We start from the raw sequence: 19,071 nt of genomic DNA on the forward strand, positions 1-19,071 counted from the left end.
GCATTTAAAATTTTAAATTTATCTAAGTTATGAGCCATACGATGGCGAAGGAAATAATGTTCTGCTTTTTTCCTTGCCTCCCTAGCTTGTTTGCAGTCATCGTTGAACCATGTTTTTTGAATATGTGGAACTGCAGAGGAATTTGGTATACACTCATCAGCTGTGGAGTTCAATTCATCAGAAAAGTAGTTAATAGCACCAGGAACGTCAATAAAACGTTCAGGTTTAAGTTTTTCAGCACACAGTGTTTCATATAAAGCCCAGTTAGCCTTTTTAAAAATTCCGCCTTGATGATGGAGGAACATCAGATGGAGTTACAGCTTTTAATATAGTAGGAAAATGGTCACTTCCACAGAGGTCATCGTGGACTGACCATTCAAATTCATTTAGTAGTTCTGAATTTGTGAGTGACAAGTCGAGGGCAGAATAGGTTTCTGTACCAGGGTGTAAATATGTGTTGGAACCATCATTATAAATACATAAATCATTATCAAAACAAAAACCCTCCCGTAATTTACCTTTAGCGTTTATAGTTACACTTCCCCAGAGTGGATTGTGCCCGTTCAAATCTCCCATTATAATACAGGGCTTCGGGAGGTAGTGATACAGAGCTTGAAGATCGGTTTTGTGAAACGTCAAAGACAGAGAGATACAGAGAAAGCATAATGTAAACGCAACGTGCAAAGTTAGTCGCACTGCAACGGCCTGAAGATTAGTAGTAAGTAATACAGGGCTATGGATAACGATTTGTCTGCCTACAATGGATGATCCTCCTGTGGCCCTATCACCCGGAGGTGAAAAACAATGATATGCATTAAAATGACGAAGATCAAATGCATCTGTCTGTTTTAAATATGTCTCTTGGAGACAGATCGCTGAAGGTGTACAATCTTGGTCTAATAGCTGTACTTCATGTAAGTTAGTCCTCAGTCTTCTGCAATTCCTTTGTATACTATTGTTGGAATACACTATAAGTTATCACATCGTATCGTGCCGAGGGAAATACGGGGTTTGATCAGTCCCGAGTAAGGTTGTATTCTCCGAGCCGGAGGCGAGTGGAATGCAACCTTAGGAGCCGGAGGGGAGGGGAATACAACCTTACTCGGGAACATTCAGCTAGATAAATGCGTTATCACATCGTGTCGAGGGAAATACGGGATTTTATCAGTCCCGAGTAAGGTTGTATTCCCCGAGCCGGAAGCGAGTGCAATGCAACCTTACGAGCCGGACTCGAGAGGAATACAACCTTACTCGGGACTGATAAAACCCCGTATTTCCCTCGAAACGATGTAATAACGCATTAATCTAGCTGAATGTTTTCACTAAATAAAAACAAAACAACACGCATCGAATCGACTTGCTGCCATGTTGACACCAGTTGATCGTTTGACCTCAATGCACCGCACGTTACTAAAAGCTTGTCGATGCACGCTTTTCTCCCTTCTCGCGTCGTCACCATTTATTGGGGATCTACCCCGCACTATTTTAGATGGCGACAAGCCATGTGCCCTAGAATGGACGTTTTCAGATACTTCCATGTCTTAAAGAGATCCATATTTATTGAATAATTGAATTTTATTTTCTGACCCTTTTGGGGCTCTGCCACTGAGTTGTTTTTTGCAAAATCTGGCTTTTTACTTTTAGTTTTAGAGAGACTTTGTTGAGACTTTGTTGACGATTGTGAAGATGATTCAAGATCGGATGATGATTCTGATTGTGTTTGAGCGGGACCAGGAGGTGATGCTCCTGTTTGAGTAGATGTAGTGGGTGAGTGAAGGCTAGGAGAATTCGTTTTCTCCCAAGGTAAGTCTGTCTGATAGCTGGAAGATACAGTAACTATGCTAGATGTTGTTTCAGACGTTCTTTTGGCAATGGAAGCATAGCTTTCTGTTTGTCCCGAGCTTAGAACTTGTCTTTTTGCATCAGCAAAGCTGATGTTTTGAGTGAACTTTATTTTATTAATTGCCATTTGCTGTTTCCAAACAGGACAGTCCTTAGAGTAAGATGGGTGATTCCCTGTACAACTGACACATTTTTTAACATTACTGTTACAATCTTCTGTTGTGTGGGTCTTTTCACTGCAGTGAGCACATACAACAGACAAGGTGCACGAATTTACTCCATGGTCAAACGTTTGGCATTTGAAGCACCTGAGGGGATTGGGAATGTATGTGTCAACATTTAGATTGCAGTAGCCTGCCTTGAGTGATTTTGGAGAAGAAGGTAAAGAAAAAGAAAACAGATATGTGTTGGTTTTAAAGGCTTCATTGTTTTTACGAGTTGGAAAACGTTTCACATAGAGTACACCCTGATATCTCATCTCAGATGCGATGTCTAATTCCGACATGTCAGCGAGTAATCGATCATGGTTTCTTACAATTCCTTTACTCGTGTTGAGTGTTATGTGGGCTGTGATGGTGACGGGAATGCCAACAAATGTTTTGGTGTTCAACAGATTGCTTGATTGATGCTTTTTGGCACACTCAACCAACAATGCACTAGACCGTAATTTTCTGATAGTCTTTACATTTCCAGCAATGCCTTGGATTCCCTTAGACACAGCAAAAGGGTTTAATTTCAATGGAGTGTTATCTTCAGTCTCAATAACTAGAAAACGTGGTCAGTATTCGATTGGTTTAGGCAATCTGAGGTCATTGCCTACGGGATCTACTTCAAGCTGACGTTTGGTTTTCTTCAAAGGAGTTTCATGAGCCATGGTTATTTGTTTTTTATTTCATCATCCGAGCTCCCCACCCACCACAGAGTACCACAAGGACAATGCTAAAAGCAAGTAGGTCTCCAACTTGCAACACCAAGGATATTCAGATGATATACTCCAGCAGAGGAATTATAAATAATTAGTTCCCGAGATTGGCCCATGAGCCACCGTCTTCTGGACATATTCGAAGGCTTCAAAATGAGAAAAGTTTTTGATGAACAATAGAGTCAAGACCGAAATTAAACCAAGTCCTAAATCAAATTTGTTCGATGAAATGGATACAAATCATGCACATGACTTGGCATGACCGGCAGATTGGTTGAATCGGGCCCATTCGACCACCCGTCTAGGTGAAGTCAGGGCCAAAGTGGTGTACTGAGCAACAGGAACACAATTGCAGGCCCCCAAGCATATCTTGCTTGACTGTGTTAAGTATTCCATCACAAGGGATCAGTATTTTAATTCACGAACTATGAAAGATCCTTTTAACAGTGTTAGCCCTCATTTAATTATTGCATTTTTAAAGGAATTACAATTGTTAATTGAACTGTAAATAGATAAATATTTTAAAATTGGAAGATTAAATTAGTAACTCAAATCGTTAGTGGCTGTACCCTCAAATGGGGTTGAAATACCGTAAAATAATTGTCCTCCTGAGAGGGTACTTTAGTCCACAAACATTTGAAGTAAATTTCAGTTTTCTAGCTTTTTAATCGTAGAATAAGTGTGTGTTTACTTTATGGCTAGATTTGTCTAAATTGCTAACAGCTGAACGCATGATGTAAATCCGACTAGGGTTTATGTAGGAAGCAAATGTACTGTAAGCCCCCATGGTCCTTAGTATGGTGATCTACCTTCCGTTGTTGGCAACCTATAGCTCATTTTTAGATTATACTGTCCTCTATAGATACATTGTTTTAGGTCTAATAACTAGTTTTACATTCTACTCTGTGATATTCTAGTCAGTTTTACTGTCCTTCGTTGACAGGGTTTTACAATGTATGTGCTATTAATTCATTTGTATTTTCATAATTAATCGTTCTCGTCACGATATGGCTGCAATATTGCCGATGTGACGTTAAATATTATCTCACTCACTCACTCACTCACATATCTGAAATTAACAAAAGTGACAATATCTATTCAAACCAAATTGTCGTCACTCCTGACACAAGCTAAATTGGTAAATGATGGAAGATACTAAGCAATATCTGAAAGCAGAATTGACTGGTAAACCACCAAATTGATAATTCCTGTCTATTTCAGGTCCTGCAGCACCATTCCAGTTTACATGATGACATTACCCATGTAGGAATGAACATTTATATGTTCCTTTGATTCATTGTTAGGGGAATTGTTATTCAGCATGTTCAATAATGGAGGATAGATAAATTGATATTTCAAGTGATGACATCTTTTCAATACTGTAAAATTTCATCTAGCGCAAAGTCATCATTCCTTCTCTTTCAAGCATGTGCATATGCAATTACTTTGCTGTAACTATCTTTATTAAGGTTCTCTTCTCTTCAGTGTGATATCACTAATGTGCTTCGATATATTGACTTGTAGTTAAATGTGCTAGCTGACTTCTCAATTATTCACTTGATGTGGTCTTCACTGATATCACTCATTCTCTGTTTCAAATTGCGTTGATAACACCATACAGTCTTTCAGTGGTACACAAATGGTCTTTAATATGATGTTTATTTGGCACATAATAATCCCCTATACGAATTTGGTATTGGTGCCTATTGCTCAATCGGAGAACTTGTCTTGGTTCTCAGCGATCAATGGAAGAATTTATTTCCCCTGTACAGGAAAGTATGAAGGACTGTGAAGCAATCCGTGTTGGTGGAGTGCAAGCTCTAAATACAATGCTGATCATAACGATCATGATGCTGGTGGTGTTTTTTTTATAAGAGTGATGAGTTAGGAAGAGACACATGAAATGTGACCGATCATATACCTTGTCAGCCTGCAAACCTTCTGCCCCTGCATGTTGTCATGAACCCCACTGATGTTATAGATCCGTACGCTAAGTTGCTAGTTCAGAAGATTGTTCAGTAGCACCTTTTCGATAAACCACCAACAGTCGGACATTGTGCCTTCGAAATCTATACATGTCAGAGTAACAATAATCTCATTGTTTAACATTCTACCACTGACAGCAATCGCCTGAAAGGATGATGCCTCAACTGCTCTGGTTTTGGTTTATCGTGTCGTTGGTCTCAATGTACAACATAGATGTGATCACAGACACGACAGCATATAGAGCATGTGCACCAGATCAACAATGTGATAACGACTCTCTTCTTGTTGAACTGAAACCATACGGGCGTTTGCAGTGCGTCGCTAAATGTTTGCATCTTGTTGACTGCAGTCATGTAAGGTTTCACTCTAAGGGCCTGGTTTGCAGGATCTGCATGACATCAAAGAGTAAGAAGTCTGGTAAACCCAGGGACGAAGGTTGGATTTGCTGGAAGAAGACAGGTTCGGTAAGAGGACAAGTATGTTATCTTTAATTTGAGGCAAATCAGATTTGTGAAGGTTCTCCATATGGGTTTACCCTAGTACTTAAGTGTTCGCCGAGTTCAGTTACAATGTTTGGTGTTTCTCATCGTAGTATTGCTGGAATATTTGCTAAAACTACGTAAATCTAAACTCACACAATCTTTTTTCAAGGATGTTCTGCACAGTCCATAACTAGCTGTCTGACTGTTCGTGCCATATCCGACATTACCTCATCTATAGAAGAGTCATTCTCAAAAGATGCAGCTTTTTTTTATCAGGATTAAAACTTCAGTATAACCTTCAAGTTTTATCAATGTGTTAAAAATGGCAATATCTAATCTAGCTTGATAATTTTTTATTACAAACAAAAGGCCAAATACTTTATATTTTATCCCTTTATGTAACAAGGGATATGCATTTTTTCATGTTTCCGAGTGCAACATCTGTACATCAGGTGTCTGCTGTTCACTAAATTTCATTTAAGAAGACATTGTTTCTGGAATAGTTGAAAAGAATAGACCTTTTTCCCATTCCTGGTAAGCTGAATTTTAAAGTTAAAAACAAGCTTTTTCTCTTGTACACGAGAAAAATGTCTTTCCTGTAACAGTTCCATAAAAGTACGGAATAATTAATAATCTCGCATCCTGTGAAAGTGGAACTTCCTGTCATACTCATTAACAACTTCAGGTTGTAAGTGATAAACCTGTGGTGTTAAGTTCAAGACAAAGTTTTCGAAGAAAATCAAGTTGAAAAGGTAAACATTTGCGAGTATTTTGTCTCGGAGTCTTTTAAGTAAAGTCAATTAACAAAAGAAACAAACACTTTTCCAAAAATATGTGTTTCTCATTGCATTTGGAACCATAATTACAACACAAGGATGTTGTCTGATATGGGAAAGGGATTGGTCATTATTTTTTTCTGAATTTACTTTTACAATTTGTCTCTCATATGATAGTCTTTTCTGTAACAGCTGTTTTGTTATCGGAAAGACCATCAGTGTTACTTCAAAGAAACATATCTTGATTAGTCAAATATTCTTTTTATTTTAATGTCAATTTCATTAACAGCTGAATTATGGTAAAAACCTTAGGTATATATGTGCTAAAAAAACTGAAACATGTTTTTATACTTTCTCTTCTGAATGCAGTTATACTTATTTTTGTAAAAGGATGTTATTGGAAAGACAAATTATGTAATTGCAAAGACAATTCAATACAAATCTGAAAATACCTAATGTATCTAGTACGTCTTTGTTCATCTAGATTTGCTATGCACTCCTATTAGAACCATTAAGCTCATATTGGAGGTAACAACTGATATGTTTCTTAATAATTTGTATGTTTCACGTCTTTCAAAAATAGCTGTTACTTAAAGGACTTATGTTGTTACTACAAAGATACTTTAACATTAGTGATCTTTCATTTTTGGGTTTTTTTTCCTGGTTGATTCGGATGTACATTAATATATGAGATGAAAGTATCTTGTGTTTAACAAAGAAGTCTGTTATTGAAACTTTGAATGCTTATATCCATTTTAAAGACTGCTGTTTGAAAGACTGACGTGTGTGATTGACGATACTAAATATGGCAAATCGTAATAATCAGTCTGCAAAACCATCAAAGCGTTGAACATCTAGTTTCCTAAATAATGTTAATGTGTGATAATCAATCTAAAGCAAAAAATCAGTGAAACATTCATTTCTGTATCTATTTCAGAATTGGAAAGATGGTTATGACAAATACAGAGATTAATTTTGTTGATTTATTTGTTACTTTAACAGCTTGAGGAAAACCTTTATACTTTTGTTAGTAGCAAGCCTTTGTCACTGTTTGAGGCAGCAAACTTAGATTCCATTGTTAATTGTAAACCTGTTTGAAAGTTTGATAAATTCATGACAATTACCGTCAGCTTCTCGCTATATTTTCTTCTGAGTTCTCAAAAGAAACAAATTTCAAGATGGTAAAGGCTACGTTATTTGTTGTTTATTTAAAGCACAATGTCTATCATTTTTTCACATCAGAACTCATTTCTTCTTTGTCTTCCATCAGCTTGTTCTGAAATGCTGACATGCCTTTAGGGTAACAGATTCTAAAATATACACTATATATTATGCACTTCAAGTACTGGAAAAACAATGCTTTTAGAAACTGATTTATATGGAGCTAGCTTATCATCAATGCCACTGATGTATTCTTGTCCTAACTCAAATATACAATCGAACTGTCTTCTCTGTAACAAACGTGTCATTGTTAGTCACTTTATTGGGGGACCCGTGAAGGTCCCGGGGTAGAATAGGCCTTCAGCAACCCATGCTTGCCATAAAAGGCGACTCAGCTTGTCGTAAGAGGCGACTAACGGGATCGGGTGGTCAAACTCGCTGACTTGATTGACACATGTCATCGGTTCCCAATTGCGCAGATCGATGCTCATGTTGTTGATCACTGGATTGTCTGGTCCAGACTCGATTATTTACAGACCGCCGCCATATAGCTGTAATATTGCTGAGTGCGGCGTAAAACTAAACTCACTCACTCACTCACTTTATTGGGAGATATGGATATAACATGTAACATATACTATACTTCTGAAGGTAACAGGCAAAGAACTCTTTCTTTCATTACAGATAGATCAAAGATTTTTGTTACAATTAAATTTAAATTTCAAACTTTTCTGACATATTTTCTTTCCAATAACATAGAGTGTCTTTGGCATAACGGTACTGTCTTTGATATAACAGGAGTAGAAAGTAAATGTTTAATGACCTAAAGAGTAAGACATTGTCAGAAATCAATCCGAAATATCAAAATATTCTCTTCAAATCACCTTCGGTGCAATATTTTTGTGTGAGAGACAGCTGAGGCGATACCAAGAGTATTGTAAAGTACTAACAGATTTCAAATTTCCGTCTGACACAGTGTAGAACAGGTTTATTTTATTAACATACAATCATGGAGTGGAATATTTAAGTGTGTGTAACAAAATAACAGGTAAGGTAGAATTTACAATGCAATATCTTTAAGTATCAATGTAGTTTTAAGTAAAATATGAATATCACTGTTATTACAGGAACGACATTGTGGCTTCGACCTAATTAGTTGAAGTAGTCTTCATAACAATATTGAACATAATTAAGCCTCAAATATTATTGATATGTGAACCTTAACAATGTAACTTGCCATTTGTGAAAATAGAGACTGATTATTTTGTGTTTGAATTGTGTTGTCTTTTGTACACCAAACAGCTGCAACTTTGGAGAATGACTCATATACTGCTCGGTCGATTAGTTGTCCGGCTGTTTGTGTCATACCTAACATTAATTCATCGATACAACCGCCATAGTCTTGAAGTAGTTTGTCTTCCTGCTAGTTCGGACTCGCATCACATTATGGATTTCTTCACATGTATCGAACAGTTGATATGTGTAATTTAATGTTGTTAGAAGCAGCTTCTAACTCAAACCCATTGTTTCATTTAACAGGACCCTTGTTCCAAATGTCAGCCTAGAAGCACCTGTATAAAGTCTCGAAGTGGTGAAACAAAGTGTGTCCAGTATGGTACGTACAAAATACAAATGTTTGTGCATACTAGTATAGCATTTGTCTACACACATGCTCTATAAAGATCTATCACCTTTCTAAGTCTCAATATTTCCTGGCATATAATAGAATCCGCAGATTTATCACAATTATGGTGTGTCTCTTCTCATCAAACTGATATCCGGATATATCCACTCGCCACATAGGCCACAGTACACAGGTCTTTGTGCAACGTGTAAAAGCCACTGATGATGAACTGGAAAAGAGCAGATAACATTATTTTATACGGTGTTCTGTAATCCGATGATGATAAAAGGTCGATGGCTTGTAAGGAGTGTGTAACTGCCCTATTTCATGATGTCAAAAAGCCGACAAACCTCACACCACCACAATCAGATTGATGGTATTAGATGACACAGTACCTCAGGAAAAGTGTTTTGGAATATCTTTTGTGATTTAACGACAGATGAACAACACCTTCAAACGCTAAAGTTCAGATGTGTTTCACAAAGCTGCCACATTTAGAACATGTGTCGATCGGCTGGAAAAAAATGAATAAAGACCAAATTAAATGAATAATGCTCTTGAATCTTATTTATATGACTGGTACAAAGTAAAACATTCTTAGATGACGAGGCGATAGCTAGAATGAGAATTACTTTATTTTAACGCAGAACCGTTTTTCTTTCCAGACCAGCAAGAGGAAATACAAAATGAAGCCACAGTGTCGACAGGATCTAATCAATCTCTAAAAGCAATACTTTTGAATATTTCAAAGTCTTATTATGAAATTCTACATTCAACTTTTGGATAGAAATAGTCTATTTCCATATTGCATTGTTCAAAAATGAATAAACATACAACTGTATGAATTACAACTTGTTTATTATGTTGAGTGACATGCAGATTCTTACATCAAGCTAAATGGGACATTTAAACGATGTAAGAATCTGCATCGAAAAAAAACGTCGCTCAACGTAATAAACAAGAAGTTGTAATCCATAAAGTTGTATGTTTCATTTTTTGACATACCAACTTCTAGATGTTCAAATCTAGTGATAATCTAGTACTTTTCTTGTCCTTTGTTGACAGGGTTTTATACATTATATGTATGTATTATGCATTTAAAACAAACTTTAGTCACCATATGCCAATGTCACTTTAATTCCTGACTCATTCACTCAGTCACTATCAAAGTCCATAATTACCTAGTTCGTGGTTGTAGACTGGGAATTTTAAATTTTGCTCGTCCCGCGGACACCCGGGTTTGATTCCCCACATGGGCAGCAAAGTGATCATGCTGAAGACTCGGACTCGATTCTGCACATGGGCAGCAAAGTGATCATGCTGAAGACTCAGGCTCGATTCTGCACATGGGCAGCAAAGTGGTCATGCTGACGACTCAGCCTCGATTCTGCACATGGGCAGCAAAGTGGTCATGCTGAAGACTCGGACTCGATTCTGCACATGGGCAGCAAAGTGGTCATGCTGAAGACTCAGAGTCGATTCCCCACATGGGCAGCAAAGTGGTCATGCTGAAGACTCAGGCTCGATTGTGCACATGGGCAGCAAAGTGGTCATGCTGAAGACTCAGCCTCGATTCTGCACATGGGCAGCAAAGTGGTCATGCTGAAGACTCGGACTCGATTCCCCACATGGGCAGCAAAATGGTCATGCTGAAGACTCGGACTCGATTCTGCACATGGGCAGCAAAGTGGTCATGCTGAAGACTCGGACTCGATTCTGCACATGGGCAGCAAAGTGGTCATGCTGAAGACTCAGAGTCGATTCCCCACATGGGCAGCTAAGTGGTCATGCTGAAGACTCAGGCTCGATTCTGCACATGGGCAGCAAAGTGATCATGCTGAAGACTCAGGCTCGATTCTGCACATGGGCAGCAAAGTGGTCATGCTGAAGACTCGGACTCGATTCCCCACATGGGCAGCAAAGTGGTCATGCTGAAGACTCGGACTCGATTCCCCACATGGGCAGCAAAGTGGTCATGCTGAAGACTCAGGCTCGATTCTGCACATGGGCAGCAAAGTGGTCATGCTGAAGACTCAGGCTCGATTCTGCACATGGGCAGCAAAGTGGTCATGCTGAAGACTCAGGCTCGATTCTGCACATGGGCAGCAAGAGTGGTCATGCTGAAGACTCGGACTCGATTCCCCACATGGGCAGCAAAGTGGTCATGCTGAAGACTCGGACTCGATTCTGCACATGGGCAGCAAAGTGATCATGCTGAAGACTCGGACTCGATTCTGCACATGGGCAGCAAAGTGATCATGCTGAAGACTCGGACTCGATTCTGCACATGGGCAGCAAAGTGATCATGCTGAAGACTCGGACTCGATTCCCCACATGGGCAGCAAAGTGGTCATGCTGAAGACTCGGACTCGATTCTGCACATGGGCAGCAAAGTGGTCATGCTGAAGACTCGGACTCGATTCTGCACATGGGCAGCAAAGTGATCATGCTGAAGACTCAGGCTCGATTCTGCACATGGGCAGCAAAGTGGTCATGCTGAAGACTCGGACTCGATTCTGCACATGGGCAGCAAAGTGATCATGCTGAAGACTCAGACTCGATTGTGCACATGGGTAGCAAAGTGGTCATGCTGAAGACTCAGGCTCGATTCTGCACATGGACAGCAAAGTGATCATGCTGAAGACTCAGGCTCGATTCTGCACATGGGCAGCAAAGTGGTCATGCTGAAGACTCGGACTCGATTCTGCACATGGGCAGCAAAGTGGTCACGCTGAAGACTCAGGCTCGATTCTGCACATGGGCAGCAAAGTGGTCATGCTGAAGACTCGGACTCGATTCCCCACATGGGCAGCAAAGTGGTCATGCTGAAGACTCGGACTCGATTCCCCACATGGGCAGCAAAGTGGTCATGCTGAAGACTCAGGCTCGATTCTGCACATGGGCAGCAAAGTGGTCATGCTGAAGACTCGGACTCGATTCTGCACATGGGCAGCAAAGTGATCATGCTGAAGACTCGGACTCGATTCTGCACATGGGCAGCAAAGTGATCATGCTGAAGACTCGGACTCGATTCTGCACATGGGCAGCAAAGTGGTCATGCTGAAGACTCGGACTCGATTCTGCACATGGGCAGCAAAGTGATCATGCTGAAGACTCAGACTCGATTGTGCACATGGGTAGCAAAGTGGTCATGCTGAAGACTCAGGCTCGATTCTGCACATGGACAGCAAAGTGATCATGCTGAAGACTCAGGCTCGATTCTGCACATGGGCAGCAAAGTGGTCATGCTGAAGACTCGGACTCGATTCTGCACATGGGCAGCAAAGTGGTCACGCTGAAGACTCAGGCTCGATTCTGCACATGGGCAGCAAAGTGGTCATGCTGAAGACTCGGACTCGATTCTGCACATGGGCAGCAAAGTGGTCATGCTGAAGACTCGGACTCGATTCTGCACATGGGCAGCAAAGTGGTCATGCTGAAGACTCAGGCTCGATTTTGCACATGGGCAGCAAAGTGGTCATGCTGAAGACTCGGACTCGATTCCCCACATGGGCAGCAAAGTGGTCATGCTGAAGACTCGGACTCGATTCTGCACATGGGCAGCAAAGTGATCATGCTGAAGACTCAGACTCGATTCTGCACATGGGCAGCAAAGTGATCATGCTGAAGACTCAGACTCGATTCCCCACATGGGCAGCAAAGTGATCATGCTGAAGACTCGGACTCGATTCTGCACATGGGCAGCAAAGTGGTCATGCTGAAGACTCGGACTCGATTCTGCACATGGGCAGCAAAGTGGTCATGCTGAAGACTCAGGCTCGATTCTGCACATGGGCAGCAAAGTGATCATGCTGAAGACTCAGACTCGATTCTGCACATGGGCAAAATGTGTGAAGCCCATTTCTGGTCACTCACGTTGTGGTTTTACTGGAATATAGCTAACAGTGGAGAAAAACTAAACTCACTCGCTCACGTTTTCGTTGGTGGGTGTCTTTGTGTCTTGTGTTCGCATGTAGTATCCCTTGTTCTGCAGTTAAGTCTAAAATGTGTTTTGCCCTTGGTGTTTGCTATTTATTTACTGGTTGAAAATAAGATACACAGTGAGAATGGCCAATCGGATAGCCCGAGTCTGTTTGTGCGAATCTGCGCAAGTCACTTGAATGTCAAGCTCACTTATGGTCGACAAGTGAGTAGGATTGCCGGCGTTTTTGTTGAAAATGCTTGCGTACTGTCAAGAAAATGACATGTAGATTTTGCAATAAGCTTTCGGACCCGCGGAATGCCGCAGCCGATCGAATCCAGCTTAACGCTGGTGCTCTCAACGTGGCTGGAATTAATAAACGAATTTAAAAGGTGAGTTTTCGCCCTATTGGGTGATTGCGAAGGTAGCTGTTTTCGATGATTCGTGGCGTATACGTTTTGAAATAATGATGCGATTGTGACCATTTATAGCTCAATTTGCAGGGAAATGATCTGGCTTTCGATCCGATAGTCTTGACGGGGCCTTAAAAATATTTTACACGGTGACATGTACCTTTCATCGAGGAGGGGGTTGTTCGTTACATCCCTTTCCTTTTACGTATATGTCTTCAGAACACCGTTTCTAAGCGATACAAGTCCCTGTGATGTCGGGTATCAATTTCAAATTGAGGAAGAAAACAATACAGGTTTTAACTGTATCATGCTCCACGCCATGTTGTTGCTGTTTTCAGGAGATTTCGCATTTGAATATACTTACCAGTGTCCATGTCTGATGGAAGTGTAGGAGCATTCGCCGTGGCTGTCTAAAATTGCCAGGAAGCACAAACATAAGGCGTGACATAGAATTAACCTTAAATGTATTAAATATGGTGGCTCACACAAAGGCTTTTTTAAACGCTAGGAGATCGTCCTGACCATAAGCAGTGTCAGTGTTTAGAATAAGCATTGCCATATCCATGCTGTTTGAAAAGTTAAGGGTTTCCGACAGTGCATGTGATCAGCTTAAACAAATAAATGATACTAAAACACCCTACGACCAATTTTGTTGTTTTTACAGTTGTCAGCCTTGGAAGGACTCGTACCTTGCAGCTGTTGGGCTTAAATTTATCCCGTTGGATGGTCTTCCAGAATGGTAATCAAAAGAAGTCTATATACTATGTATGTTGGATCCCTCAGATGTAAAACTAGAAAATACTGACCCAATATCAGATGGGAGTTAGTGAGTTTGGTTTTACGCCGCTTATGGTAATAATCAGAACCAAGGACACCAGGGACACATTGCACACATGGTGAGCCAACGCTTTAACCAGTAGATAATCCCACTGCCTCTAAAAACATGAAAAGTAGCAGCACTGTGAGACATCCACATATATTTACGACAGTTGTTTGGTCATTTGTTTGAGAATATTGATTGTGTGGACTGTGCATTATGCTATATTTAGCCCCAACTCCACATAGTTGGGTACAGTATGCATGAATTATGTGAGCATATCTAGCTGTTCAACACAACCATGCACGTCGAGCTTTACCCTTATAGATAGTTTGTGAGTTCAGAATAGCAAGTGCTTCTTTCTGTTGACTTGGGACACGTGCCTGCTTGCTTGGACATATAGAGACCTCAGCACCTCTTGGACATATTGAAACTCATGACCTTGGATATATTGAGACCACATGATCGACAGAACATACTGAGACACATGACCTTTTGGACATACGGTGCCCACATCTCCTCTTGGACATATTGAAACTCATCATCTTTGGGCCATATTGAGACTCTTGACCCCTTGGATATATGGAGGCCTCGTGACCTCTTAGATACATTGAGACCTCATGACCTCTTGGATATATTGAGACTCACGACCTCTTGGACATATTGAGACACTTGACCTTTTGGACGTATGGAGACCTCATCTCCTCTTGGGCATATTGAGGTTCGCCACCTCTGGACATATTGAGACTCACGACCTCTTGGACATTTTCAGACTCAATTAGACATATTGAGACCCTTGGAGCTTTTGTGCCACCCCATCGCAGCTGCTTCGTTTCGAGGTAGGTAAACCCGAGTACAAAATATTGCACTTTTGATTTGAGATTATACGCTTATAATTTTGTTTATTTGTTTTTTCTTAACTGATAACTGTGTTTCAATTATGTTTGATTTTTTGGTTGCATGTGACATTTAATTAACTCATCACCTCAATGATATTGAATATCTCACAATCTAGATGTGTCATGCTAACATAGTGATAGTTAAAGTGGAGCAGACGAAATACTACTATCCTGCAGCTGGTTACATATTCTGACGTCAGCTATGGACTTCAGAGAGCGTATTGTAAAGTAATGGAAAACTAAAAGCTGTGAAATCTACAAAGCTATCATATGGAAAGTTGTCTCACTGGGACAAAATGGACTCCACAGTCATCGAGACAACCTTTAACTGTAGCTGTCTATTCAATAAAATATCACTGTTCCCTCATTTCACTACAAAAGATACAAGCGTTTCCGATTAATTTCAGTGCAAATAATACGCAGTGAGTGAAACATTTCTGTGGGTAGTGTAGAACTGTCTTCCGGCCAGCCATCTCTGATAATTCTGGCCAACACTCCTAGATCACGGTCGACCTTGGTTGCAGATCGAAACTTCTCAAGAGTTGTGGATGATACAGGTACAAAGTCAACCATGTTGATATGTTGAACATCTTTTTCAAGATCACTTGAAGTAGTTGGCTTGGTAAGAAATGCATGGCTAAGTGTATCCGCCATGAACATTTGTGTACCCTTCTTGTACTCCTCATGAATGTCGTACCTCTGCAACAATCATGTCCATTGACCACACGATCAAACAACTGTTTAGGTAATACATTTACAGTAGCACCACAATCCAATTGGAAATTGACAGTGTTGTCATCAATCTGCATTCTTGCAAAAAGTGTTTTGGGAAAGTCACTCTCTGTTTCTTGTCCATTATCACCAACAGTCAACACATACTTGGCATCAGAATCATCTGAATCATTTTTGTCTGTTTCGACAAGATTAACTCTAGACTTCTTCCTTTTGAATTTACCAGACTTTGGTTTGGCCTTCTCTTCACATTTGAAGGCAAAATGGTTTTCTCTCTTGCAGATATTGCAATTGGCTGCAAGAGCTGGACATTTATTTCTGTCATAGTCATGTGATTGTCCACAGAAACGACAATTGTTTACTAACTTCTGATCTGACTTACCAAAAGTTCTTTTATTCAAATCAGATCGTGATTTAGGTCTTCCAGGTTTGTTAGAGATAGCTGAAACCTGTTCACTTTCCATTTCTTGAATCTGAATGTTTGTACTCTCGCAGGCTCTGCATATTGAAATACACTTCTCAAGAGTAAGTGCCTCACACTGCAACAATCTCTTTCCCGTAGCACTGTCCAGAATAATAATTCACAATTCTGTCACGTACCAAAGAGTCAGCTAAGGCTCCATAATTGCATGATTTTACTAGTGTTCTCAACACTGCTATGTAGTGATCAAATATCTCTCCATTTTCGTGACCCCGTTTGTTGAACAAGTATCTCTCATTTGTTTCATTTGTGGCACCTACACAGTAGCTTTCAAACTTTCCTAAAACTGTATTTATATCGTCTTTGGCCTGCTCATTATCAAAATGGAATCCGTCAAATATCTCCAATGCATGACTACCTATGGCACTCAAAAGTGTAGCTGTCTTGAAACTTGCTTCCTCCTCAACCAGTCTAGCAGCTATGACATAATTGTCCCAATTTCTTTTAAATCTTCTCCAATTCTGTGCAACATTGCCTTTAAGTTCAAGTTTTGGAGGTAAAGGGATTGCAGAAGGCAAATGTTTATGCTGTGAAACCTGTGGTTGCTGCTGTTGCTCACCGCCCTCTGCAATGCTTGTGCCAAATATTACAAATCGCCTCAGCAAGTCTAGGTTGAAACGAGTGGCGTCCGCTTCATACAATGAAATGTCTGTTTGAAATGTTCTTTTGAAACAAACGAGGGAAATATTCATCTGTTATTTCTAAATGTCACATAGTTTTCCCACGTAAGACATGTAGGTTTGTGCCTGTTAATCTGAATTTTACTTATAAACCTAATTCTGATCACTGCCTTTAATGGTCATTATCCTTTCTACTTGCACCAATACCCGGTAAGAGGTTTTACACCCAATGTAAAACCTGGGAATAGGTTTAACTAGATTTAAGTAAAACCTATTCCCAGGTTTTACTAGGAGTAAACCCTCGTCCCGAAAGTACCGGTTTGGAGCGATCAGCCACCGAAATCTGCATTCACAGGAAAGGAAAAACAAAAACTCTGACAACAGTGTTTTAATTGAAATTGAACGTCATTGTAACACTTCCGTGAGCGACAGTTTGTGTTGTACCGGAATCTCCCTCTGAAGTAGGAACCGACACTGTCGCAGACGTCTGAGTTTTCTTTGGAGCTGAACATGAGAGAACATCTGACGCCATTGCTTGTTGTTGATCACTGGTTCTCTTGTAAACCCTCACTGCCTCGCTTTTGTGACCTACAATAAAAGAATTCATCTTGATAAGTCATTTCAAATTGTACATAACCGTTTGAAAAGCAATTTATATGATATTGTAATCGCTTTGCTTGGGGCCATCATTGGGATTCGAACCCGGATCTTGGCATGTTAACCATAACACATGTTGACATCACAAGTTCTAGCATTTAAAATCGCCAAATTGCAATTTGGCCCAGTCACTTCAAGTTTCATTCGTGTTTTGCAGATATTCATTGAGTTACATACCAGTTTGTTCACAAATCTGTTGCTCGCTTATGTTTGCCTCGTAGAGACGGGTAGCAGCAGTGCATCTGAGCGAGTGGTTCGTTTTCCTTCCTTCAATTCCGGCTTCAGCACATATTCTCTTCACCGTTGTCTGGATTGTGTTGTGGCCCATGGGCGACTCTAGGTACCATTTTCCATCCTTAGGTTTCTTCATCGGGGTGAAGTAAAACGCATTTGCTCGAGTTGAAGATGGTAGGCTGGAAAGTTAAATTGTGTTGACATAGAATCAATTAAGTATGAAATGTTTGCATTTGTCATTTATATGCCCCTAAACCAATGCGTGCAATCATCATCAGGGAGTAAAATTATAAGACAATTTACATGCAGTATGGGTCAAGTCACCCGCATGATGTGATTAAATGAGTGGTATATCTAAAGAATGTATAACATGTATCAGAAATGTATCAGAAAACATCTAATACATACCAAAGTGACTTGTACTTCATGAAAAGGCGCACATAACATCGTTCCGGGTTCTTGGTATTTTCATACGCTCGCACCTTTTTCTTCTGCAGTTTCCTGTCTTTCACTCCCCCGGCATTTGTCTTAGAGACGTCTTCCACATACTGCAGGTACCTGCGGCCGTTCTGGTCTGTATGTGGGCCTGTAATCTGAGGTTGTTGGTGTAGTCTTAAACTCCGATGTTCCTTTCCACCTCTCAAGGCGAAGTTAAGTCCTGGAAAATAAAATTCCGTACACAATTATATAATGTTTATCTATTTTGGTCTTAACACGGGATTCAAAATATCCATCCAAACTTTGTTTGGTTTGGTTTGCCTCAAAGTGAAGTCGGGCATTTTGTTCCAGTTAATCACATTTATTTTCGATGTGAAGGTTTGATTGTAAATGCCAAAATTGCTAATATCCGACTTTTCGACAGGGAAATCAAATGCAAAATGCAACTCACCAGTTAAGTAGAGGACTGTGTCCAGGAGTTTTTGCGGCGTGCCTTCTCCAAGAGCCCCCTTCTCCCACAGAGTGTTCTCCTCGTCTCGAGTTATCACCTCTGTAGGTTTTCTCACGTCTGCTCCAAGACCAGCTGTGGACCTCTCACGCATGCATGCGTCCAGTGCCTGTCTGCTGTCCTGGAACGCTTCGCCTTCCATCAGATTGTAAGGAGATTTGTTAGCTTTCAAGTGTGACGCTATCGCCGTGAATAGCCCATACACAGTAACAGCTGGGTAGCAAGTCCCGTCCACTTTCCTCGCCTCGAATAGGAAATACTTTAGGGCTGTATTTATATCTTTAGCAGTCATATCCAGCAAGTCTTCAGTCAAGACGGACGACGACAGCGCGATGTTTGCATCCATTGACCTCGTCCGACGCTCTTCTTGCCATCGCCTGAATACTCCTTTCGCCCAATCATTTTTGTACCTTGTCGTTCTTGGAACACATCGAGATAATTTCCTTTCAATATCTTCCTCAGTCAAAGGTGCCGCGAAACGGAACAGAAAATAATCATCATTATCAGCAGCAGCAGCATTGTCATCATCTTTCTTAAACTGCGACTGTGTTAAAAAC

The sequence above is a fragment of the Haliotis asinina genome, chromosome 11, assembly GCF_037392515.1.
Source record: "Haliotis asinina isolate JCU_RB_2024 chromosome 11, JCU_Hal_asi_v2, whole genome shotgun sequence".
Classification (NCBI taxonomy): Eukaryota; Metazoa; Mollusca; class Gastropoda; order Lepetellida; family Haliotidae; genus Haliotis; species Haliotis asinina.